General features: G+C 46.0%; 1 pseudogene; it reads right to left on the bottom strand.

Moving 5' to 3' along the window:
- Positions 1-6,718: 6,718 nt before the first annotated feature.
- Positions 6,719-10,108, bottom strand: LOC126537987 (protein GVQW3-like; annotated as a pseudogene).
- Between the last annotated feature and the right edge of the window lie 107 nt (positions 10,109-10,215).

The following is a 10,215-nucleotide window of genomic DNA, read 5'->3' on the forward strand; positions in this document are numbered from 1 at the left end:
GGTAGTCCCAATTATGCGCCGCCTACCCATAGCGCGGTGTTCCAGGAACAACGAAATCATTTGCTAAGCTGGTTCATTTATGAGAGGCTAGTGACGTCACTCCCCGCGTCAGAAGCTGCCGACGCCGAGGGAAGTTGCGCAAGAGTAATCTGCTGGGAAAGGTATGCCTATTCGTATGTTACGTGCTTCGCATTGTTAACAGGAGCGCCTTATCATCAATATGTGGTTTCGATGCTTGTTTTGTGTTTGTTCTTTATTGATACGAATGCTGTGTTGTATGTTATTCACGTGATACTAAAGAATGTATTCACTTTTCGCTTCAGCCGCTTAAAGTTCTTTTTAATGGCTTCATTCATTCAAATAACTTTATTCAGTGCCCTCAATTTGGTGGGGTGGGCGTGGACCCCGCCCAGGTTTCGGCCAAGGGCTGTTGACCCTTGGCTGCTTCCTCGGCTCGCTGAACGGCCCAGAGTTGGTGCTGCAGGTCCGAGCTGAGCAACGCAGACTCCCAGCGTGCGGAGGCTGTCGCTTATTGAGGCTGCATCACCGTTATACTGTATTACAGTCGCACATTCACATAGGATATGCTCCAGCGTGGCTCTAGAGTTGCGATGTCTGCGCTTGTCCGTTGGGTATAAATCTGGGTGTATTAGGTGCATAATAGCTGGACTCGGATAGGATCTGGTCTGTAACTGCCGCCATTCTACAGACTGGTTTTTGCTTAAGAATTGCTTGACTTACTTTTTTTTACCTGAGGATGCACCAGAAAATATCCAAGCCAACTAGAGGCTAACAGCTTCGCTGTAAAGCAGATTAACCAGTACGATTAGCTCACGACCTGGAATGGCTGATATTAATGTTAGATTTGAGCATCATTCAGGAAATGCAGCATTGCTAACAACTCTATCAAGGGAACAAGATTCAACTCGTACTTGGCCTGATGAAGCAGTGAGCGACTACGTTGAGAAGGACACTAATCAAGAACTCTAAAGCAGTCTAGACATTTTTTTCAAGACACGAGTTGCAGTTGTTTGGTGAAGAAAAGTTGGCTATAAGCATAATCAGGAACAAAATTTTATTTGCTTGAATTTGTAGCTTTTGTACCACTATGTCGCGACAAATGGCAAAGTCTTTTCGAGGGTTGCGACTCTTTTTAGAGCGCAGATCTTAGGCGCCAGTTCCTGCATTTCACGTCGGTTTCCTCCCTCGGCGTAAGTGAGCGAACGAGCACAGCGAACGCTGAAAGAGCGAAAGCAGGGGGCGGTAGATGAAGAAATGGGCCGATAGCGAAGAGAGCGCGAAGAGGAAAGCGGGGGAGTAGGGTATGGCGAAAGCGTCAGAGGAAAAGCATAGTGCCGCGCAAAACGCTTTCCGCGGCGATGACCGCTACGAGATGGCACCAGAGGACAGCGTTGTCGTCAGTTCACAGATGGCATGCGGCGAGTGCATAAACCAACACCATAATGGAAACAAAGCGCTGCATGAATGGGGGTCTACCTGCGGCAGCTGCTGAGAACCGCACCCACGCGTCACCCACGCGCTGCTTCTCGCGATCTCCCGATCAGCGAGGCAGTGGCGCCACACTTTGCCCCGTTACCAATGTGCCGCACAGCACCTGTCCCGTTCGTGTCCCTTTGTGCTTTTCATGAAATTCTGTGCTAACACGGTATTCAATATGGATTGAACCAACCTTTTGCTCTTCGAACGAGACATTGTCTGCGCCAGCCAATAAATCGCTGTTCGACCTTTGCATTACGGAGTGTCGTGATCATCGGTGAATATTTACAGCGAAGTTGTATATGACTAGGGTTCCGTGCATTTTGGCACGGAACCCAAAAACTATCATCTTGAATGACTCATATTGGCACATAAATGGCCGCGGAGCGCCTTAGTATTCATGCTCCCGTAAGCGAGAAAAAAAAATGTAATGGCTCATAGCTCCGTAAGGCAGAGACTACAAGCCCCAGCAAAGTAAAGCGAACAGTGCTTAAATGCTTTCTAATCACACATAGAACATACAGAACCGCATGTACAAAACTGTTGTCAATTGCTCATGCCTCCGTGAGCAGTGGCTCATACCTCCGCAAGCAAGCAAAAATTGTAATGATTCATAGTCCCGCAAGGTTCGTGGCTACTCACTTTGCGTGAGTTAGATGCGATGACACTACCCCTGTTGTCGTTGTCGGTGATTTCAGTGTGGATGTGTCTGTACCTAAAAGTGAACGGTGTACGCGTTCCGTGTTGCAGAAAAATCGTTTGCGATGCCACACTAATCCGTCCCAACCGACCACTCAGTGGTGTACGTGCATCTATTTTACATTATCAAAGAACGTGATTGCGGCTTCTAGTGAAATATTGACCACCCATCAAGACAGTAAACGCGTTCGTACCTTTGTTCAAAATTATGTGTCACCTCCGTGTCGTGTGCTAAACAGCTTCGCTCGTCAGCCATCTTCACAGAGCGGAATGGCTCATGATTTACAGCAAAGCTGCGTATGGCTAGGGTTCCGTTTACTTTTATTTACCAAATTTCTTTGAACTCAACAAATTGGGCGTTTTCTTGCTTCAGGATGCAATGTGGTTTGTGGTTATCAGTGAAATACTCGCGCAAGAATTGCTCTTATGAATTTGACTAGCGACGGGACTATAGCGTATCTCCAACTCTATACCTAGAGCATACTCATTATTTCTTATATACTTGACACTTGTTTAACTTTTGCAAATTTTGAAGCAAGTTTCATTCCCGCGTTTCTTGCTTTAAATTTATGTAGCAAGATAAACCTGCACTTGGTAGTGTTATCCCTGCCCTCCCTCACATCATTTAGTTTCAGCAGCTGCAGTGGCGAGGAGCTTCTTCAAAGCGCTTGTTGGCATGCTCCTGTAAAGCCCCGTCGTCTTATAAACCTACCATGTACCCGTACCTTGTGAGTAAGCGATGTCGTTTCTTAGAAAACTATGAACTGAGCGTCGGTTACTATGGGTATGTCTCGGTGGTTTACATTGTTCGATGTTTTAAGCATATTGCAACTGTTTAAATCTTTGTGCGTCTATAGTTGTTCCGTTTTATATGCGTACAATCGATCGAGAGAAATTTAGGATCATATTTAGGAACAACCCTATTAGGGCAAGAGGTTTCACTGACAAGTTTCGCTCACAGGCTAGTGCTGGTAAACGCCGCGCTATTGCAACCACACATGTGTGAATTGATCATGATGTTCGTGTAAAGAAATTGTTAAATGCTATGAAAATTCACTATTTGTTTCCGATATGCATCCTGTACTGTACCGAGAAAACGGTTATTATAAACAGTTTTATTGGTTAGAACATACCTATCACTTTCAGCGTTCATTCTGATCAGACAACTCGACCCACCAATTCACTCAGTATTGTGTCGTTTCTTTGTCACTTGGATTGCGTTTTTTTCATTCCTTTTCATTTTATATTGAATTTCGTATTAACACAGAGGACTCACTGCGCAGCTTGCTATTAATATTCTTTAGTTTGTCGCGGTTAAATGACTGATACTGTTGTTCTCTGCTAGTACGAGTTTTTTTATCCCCTTCCATGCATACTCTGTATAAACTAAGTAGTGCTCATTTTGTGGTGTTCTCTCGTGATATGCATATGACAATGTATTTTCTTTACCCACCTCTTCTATGCCTTGTAATAAAGACAGCAGTATATGTAAAGAAAGGAAAACTCGGTACCCTTACGAGTCACCTAAACATTTCAGGCCTTTCAGTTGCCTTTCCACATGGTCACAGATATTCACAATGAGGCCTAATAAAGTGTTGATCAAGGCCAGTTGGAATTGCGCATCCAAAATGTGACATGGCAACAATTTGCACTATGTGGCATGTCCATGAAAGTTCGACGTAATGTTCAAGCTCAGCGCCTGAAAGCGTGAGCATTAGGTGAAACTTTCAGTTTGTCACAACTCCGTCCAATATGCAGTTTGCAGCCGTAGGCGTGCTAACCAATAGCATGAAAATTACGTGACAATGTATGCCTATAGCTGATTTACGCGTTAAGCGCTTTTTATGTGTCGGGATTCCATGCATCCGTTAGTCGGTGCAAATCGCAGGCGTCTCTAAAATTATATCACGCGCTCGCTTGCTCTTGGCAGGACGGCGAGATTACATCCGAACACCGTACGTGGAGTGTATCCGAGGCGCTGACCAGGCGACTGCTCGGACTGGCTCAAGTGCTGGGTTCGCCAGAAGCGCTCGAGAATCCGGCCAGCAACGTTTCCGCTCTCCTCTTTCGCTCTTGCCTTGCCAGAGGTACAACCCACGGCATTGGGTGCAGATTTACCCGTTGTCATAATGAATAAATACAGAGCAGGAATTACAGCGCACACCTGTACACTCAACTTGTCAACGAGAGTTTACTGCGCGCTAAATTTTATAGGCGTGAGTGCCAGAATAAAAAAATTGACACGCCATCCCGGCCCTGTGAAAGTGTGTGTCTAGCGAAGCTGTTGAAAACCATCACTACAACTGTTGAAGGAGATACGCAATGCTTTATTGCTTTAGAGTAGTGGTAGTAATGTTAACTTAAAGTAATGGTAGTAATGGGAGTAAAGAAGATTTTCGCAGCACGCCGCCGCTTGTCGTATTGCCGTCTCTATTCCCTTTGGTGCCCCTCGTATCACGCTGGTTCTCGGGAGTCCTAACTATGCGTTGCGTACTGATAGCGGGGCCACAACAACAATGAAATCAGTTGCTAGGCATATTCTTTTACGTATGAAAAGTTATAGTGACGACATTCCTCACGTCGCAAGCTGCCGACGCCGAAGCAGCTGGCGCAGCAGTAATGTTCACCTGGAAAAGCCTATCGCTTTTATACACGACTTGTCGAACGTACCAACGTATTCGCTGGTGTCCGTGCGCCTTACAGAGATGACTACACAATTAGTGTCGCGTCTACAGCCTCATGACGCACTTCAGGGTAAGCATAGAACAGATATAATGAACAATAACATTCGATTAATTTCAAGATCATGGAGGCGCGTCTTGCGCGGAGCGAAAACTTCATTTTGTTAGCACGTAAGGGGCAGTCCCCGAAAGAAAGGATAAATAACGACATGAGTCAATATACTCCGCGCTGAAATACGCATACGCGTATCATATAATTAAAATATCTGAAAGGAATTTCATCTTTAAGTTAGGTGTGAATTGTGGATATTCACACAGGCATAACGCTACGCATCCAGCTGTGCCACTGCTTTGCCTCACAGCACGTGTGTGATCGTACTGTATGCCCTCAGCGCAGGCAGCGTTAGGGGGCCACGGAGCTTTATGTAGCAGGCAAAAGCTCCATCCTGCTGTCTTGCCGCTAGAGTCAGCAGAAATGTATATATATGTGTGTGTGTTCTTCAGTAAATTGGACCAACAGTATTCTTTTATTTCGCATTTTCGCCTTCATTTATAACGTGTGCAAGTCCATGTGTCCATGTGTATAACGTGTGCATTTATCCATGTGCAAATCTACACGTGCTGTAAAGACGGTTTTCTTTGCGTCCATGCCAACATGAACAGAAGCGCGCGTAGATATAGAATTTCAGAAAGAAGAGCTTGAGCGGAAATTCATAGTATCTAGAACAGAGAACATCAAGAACAGAGGAGCTTCAAAGACCACCAAGACGATATAAAAAAAAAATTCTGTCTAATCTGTGGCATCTCTCAAGTCTGTGCTTTCTGGTAACAATAGCGCCGAACGTCCGGATATTTTTTTGTGGCGCGAGATATATTAATTCAATATGTAGTGATGCTTACGGGTCTCTGGTCCTAGTTTTATGAGACCGCTTTTCCAGGCGCCATGCATAAGAGGTCTCGCAGGCCCCCTTGCAAATTCAACCACTGTGCTGCGCACTCAATGTCTCATACACGCTATATGCAAGGACATTATTCTGTAGAAGAATAGCGCAATATTCGATGTAGTAATGTAGATGTGTTTAACATTCCTCCCACGTGCTATTGAAGAGCCATTTTCGTACTTCGCGTTCTGAGGCAACGTGATTTGTGTTCTAACAGTGGGAGTCACACAGCGTCAGAGCACCTGCGATTTTAGAGCGGCAAATGGCAGTCACCAAGCGAAGAGGTCAGGATGCAAAAAAAAAAAGAAAACAAACCTGTAGACGTGCGCAAAAGGGTGAAATTAATGCACATTATACACCCACGGTTTCTGCACGGAGTCAATGTGTCGCCTGTCTCTAACTTTTCTTGGAACGTGTTGGAGTAGCATATAAGCACTTCCTTTTCATCGTTCCTAATCATTCTTTCCGTTCGCCTTCGCCTTTCCCAAGAGCAGCATAACAGACCAGTACAAGCTATTGCTCAGGCCGACTTTTCATCCTTCCTGCAAATAAAATCTGTCTCTCTCTCTAATTTGCTCTTTAGAAGAAATTTTCATTCGGGCACACAGTTTACACATATTCTACGTGAAATATCCATATTATCTATACTTTCTGCTCTTCTCTTAGAGCTAAAATTGAAAAAGACTTAATTACAGTGAAGCTGTATATGCCTAGCCCATCTTTTCGTCTGTCTGTCACCTGCACGCCGAAAAGTCCTCCGGCGCAACCACATACACATAAGCGAAAAAAAAATTGGAGAGGCGCGCGATTGGCTGCGCCAGTAGTGACATCGCTGCTCTAGTGACGCGCAACACTATCTCTCCGGCTTCGAACTGCGTAGGCCCCGCGTCATACGTACTCCTAAGGAGCAGGCAGCTTTCGATCAACAACGCCACGAACAGAACCGGGAAACACCTCGTCTACGCCATGCCTATGCTGCAGCGCGGGCACTAGAACAGGCTTGTGCAGCTGAGGGCAAGCAAAGACTGCGTATCATGCAACCGGCAGACTACGAAGCCGTCGTTTAATGAACCGTCGTGATTAAAACAGTGATAAACAACGGGGCGGCTCCTCTCTTGTTAACCATCGGCACGGAGTGCTTGGGTGGTGATTTTAGACATAAATCTTAGCCAGAAAAGGGGATGTATAGTTGTGCGATTGCAGCAGCAGCAGTACAAGTGTTGCAACCTCTCGCTAAAATCAGCCACTTGTCACTAAAATGAGACACTTGTCGCTAAAATGAGACACTTGTCGCTAAAATGAGGCACTTGTTGCTAAATAGAGACAAACAAGTCGTTAAGTTTTCCCTAAATTTCCTGCAATGTAGCTAAAATTATCGCTCTAGGTTTAAAGCGCATTACAAATAAAGTAGATGGTTTGAAACACTATGGTATGCGGGCGAATACGACGTATAATGCATTCACCAAAACATTTTACGTTCATCTAGCATCCTTGCAGGCGAGGAATAAACGGCGAATTTGCCACGAAGGTGCTGAGGGCTACAAATTTACTATTATGTTTACAAAACAACAAATTATGACAACTGAACTGTGTTTGCCTTCAGATTGTCATGTAAAAAATCCAGGAGGGTTCAAATGACCACGGATAAAGCCATTTTTTCCGTCAGAAATAGAGTTCAACCAGCTTGTGCCTGCAATTTTTTCATTATTCGACGATAGGAAAAGAACAAATTTCTGTACCATACGCTTCAGCATGTTCTCAACACGCCAACATAATTATCTGCCGAACCTTGCAGCAATTGAGGCCGCATACTTTTAGATATTTAATAACTGCTTTCTAGCGAATCGTTTCCAAAGCAACTCTTTCAAATTATGTCGCTAATGTGTCGCATAATTGTTCGGCCATGTCGCTAAAGAAAGTCGCTTGTAGCTGAGGAGAAATATTTGTCGCGAAAAAGCGAAACAAATTAGAACAACCTCTCAGCCTAAAGATGCAATCGCTGAAACGACAAATCTGATTACTGCTCATAACTTTGCAAATGAACCTCAGCGGCGCTTGCTTCTTGCAGGACATCACCTTTCTGTGCAGGCCGGCATGCGACGGCTCTTGGCCTCCGTCGGCTTGTCCTCGTGGCCGCTTCGGGAGAACGAGTCTGTTGACGTGGCCATCGCGCTCATGGTGCAACTGCGAGACTTCGCTGCACCTTTCGTCGTGACGCTTTCCATCAGGGAGCCAGTCGGGAGCTCGCGCACACGGACCATTTCTGTCAGTCGCAGGCCTTTGCAAGCTGTTGTATATATAGTGCTGACTGCCGTTTAACAATCTAGCATAAGACAGCAAAAGTGTGCGGAGTTTTATATGTTGTCTGGAGGAAGCAACCAATACCTTATTTTAATCAGTACTTCTCACATTTCGCTTGTGTGGCTGCCAAAGGCAGGGGCACGTGGATGTAGTTGTTTTAAAGGTGCGGAGTAGTAGATGGCTGCCGCCGTTCTTATCTAGTACAGCTGTGGACATGGCGTGCACTAATACAGTGCACGCCATAATACTAATGCCTTAAGTTGAAGAAGCCCATGTCTGGTTTAATCATGTTCGGCTCAAGATAGCGCCTAACGTTAATGCGATCAAAGACGGCCTGTGGGCCCCTTGGGCAGGTTTACCTGAAGTGTAATCTTGAGGCTGTCTTCACCGAGTAAAGGGTCCTTGAAATACTTTTTGAACAAAGTAAGAGAACGTTGCCTATCTGTTGACGTGAGTCCAGTGAACATGCGAGCCAAATATTATTGCATTGCATGCAGCAAGTAATATATAATCTCCTCTCAAAAGCAGCAAAAAATCCCTTGCTCTCGTTTCCGCAATATCATCGGTAGCAGCTGGTCCCACGATAGCTTACTGCTGATTTAGTGATTGCGAGAACATTCTCAGTGATACAATGACTGCTCATTTGAGTTCATGAACGAAGATTACATAAGTCTGTGACCTCAAAAAGACAGAAATTTAATTTCATCTCTGCACTGCTAGCCTAAACATGGTTGCGCGCTGCCGCGACTGCTGCACGTGACCTCCGAGATGCCACGGTTGCCACGAGGCGTCTCACGTTGAACCTTTGGGCGGCGTCAGCGGTGCATTCCTCCCTTGCGTCCCATTGCTGTCTTGCATGTGTACGATGTCTGTTAGAAAAGTATGCAACCTTTGGCTGAATAAAAAAAACGGCATAACTGGAGCGTTGGAAACCTAACCGCCCTCAATGTAGTCTCCTTGGGACTTCAAACACTTCGCCCAGCGGAGCTGCCATTGTTGTACGCATCCCGAGAAGGCCTCTTTCAGAATGGAGCTTAGCTCAGCTGTCGTTCCAGCCATAACCTCACCGCTTGTCTGAAATCTCGCTCCTTTCAATGACCTCTTTATTTTGGGAAACAGCCAGACGTCGCAGGGGGACATATCAGGAGAGTAAAGAGTCTGTTGAACTACAGGAGTCTGGTTTTTCGCCAAAAAACTATGAATCAAGTGCGGGGAATGTGCAGGAGCATTGTCGTGATGGATGCGCCAATTTCCTGTTGACCCCAACTCTGGTCTGTTGCGCCGTACAGCATCACGTAAGCGACGGAGGACATGCTTGTAATACTCTTCGGTGATGTTCTGACCCTGTGGTGCGTACTCGTGATCTACCACACCGCGGGAGTGAAAGAAAGTAGTCAGCATCACTTTGACATTGCTGCGCACTTGGCGGGCCTTCTTTGGTCTTGTTGACGTGGAATTCTTCCACTGTGACGACTGGGATTTGGTTTCCGGGTCGTACCCGTACAGCCAAGACTCGTCACCAGTGATTATGGTGTTCATGATGTCGGGGTCACTGTTTGTGGAATCCAGCATGTCTTGCGAGACTTCAACACGAAGTTGCTTTTGCTCCACCGTCAGCAGCTTCGGCAGGAGCTTCGCCGCAACTCTCTTCATGGCCAAATCTTCGGTCATAATGGAATGTGCAGATAAAGTGCTGATGCCCATCTCTTCCGCGATTTCTCAGATAGTCACACAATGGTACCGCATCCCCACAGCGTTCACTTCGGCAATGACCTGGTCATTTCGGCATGTTGATGGCCGACCGGAGCGTGGCTCGCTCTCCACCGATGTACGGCCGTCTTTAACCCGGTTGTACCACTCGTTAATCCGTGTGCTGCTCATTACATCGTCACCGAAAGCCGTCTGAATCTTCCGAATGTTTTCCACTTGGCTGTCGCCCAGTTTCTGGCAAACTTTGATGCAGTAGCGCTGCTCCAGTCGCTCTGCCATTTTCCTTGCGATAAAAAACCGACGAAAGCATTGCGCACTTCCTCACTCAAACTCTGCGTCCGAGGGACTGACGCTATAGGCAGGCGGCGAAAAATTCGCGCATGCGC

This window comes from Dermacentor andersoni, chromosome 3 (assembly GCF_023375885.2).
Source record: "Dermacentor andersoni chromosome 3, qqDerAnde1_hic_scaffold, whole genome shotgun sequence".
Lineage (NCBI taxonomy): Eukaryota > Metazoa > Arthropoda > Arachnida > Ixodida > Ixodidae > Dermacentor > Dermacentor andersoni.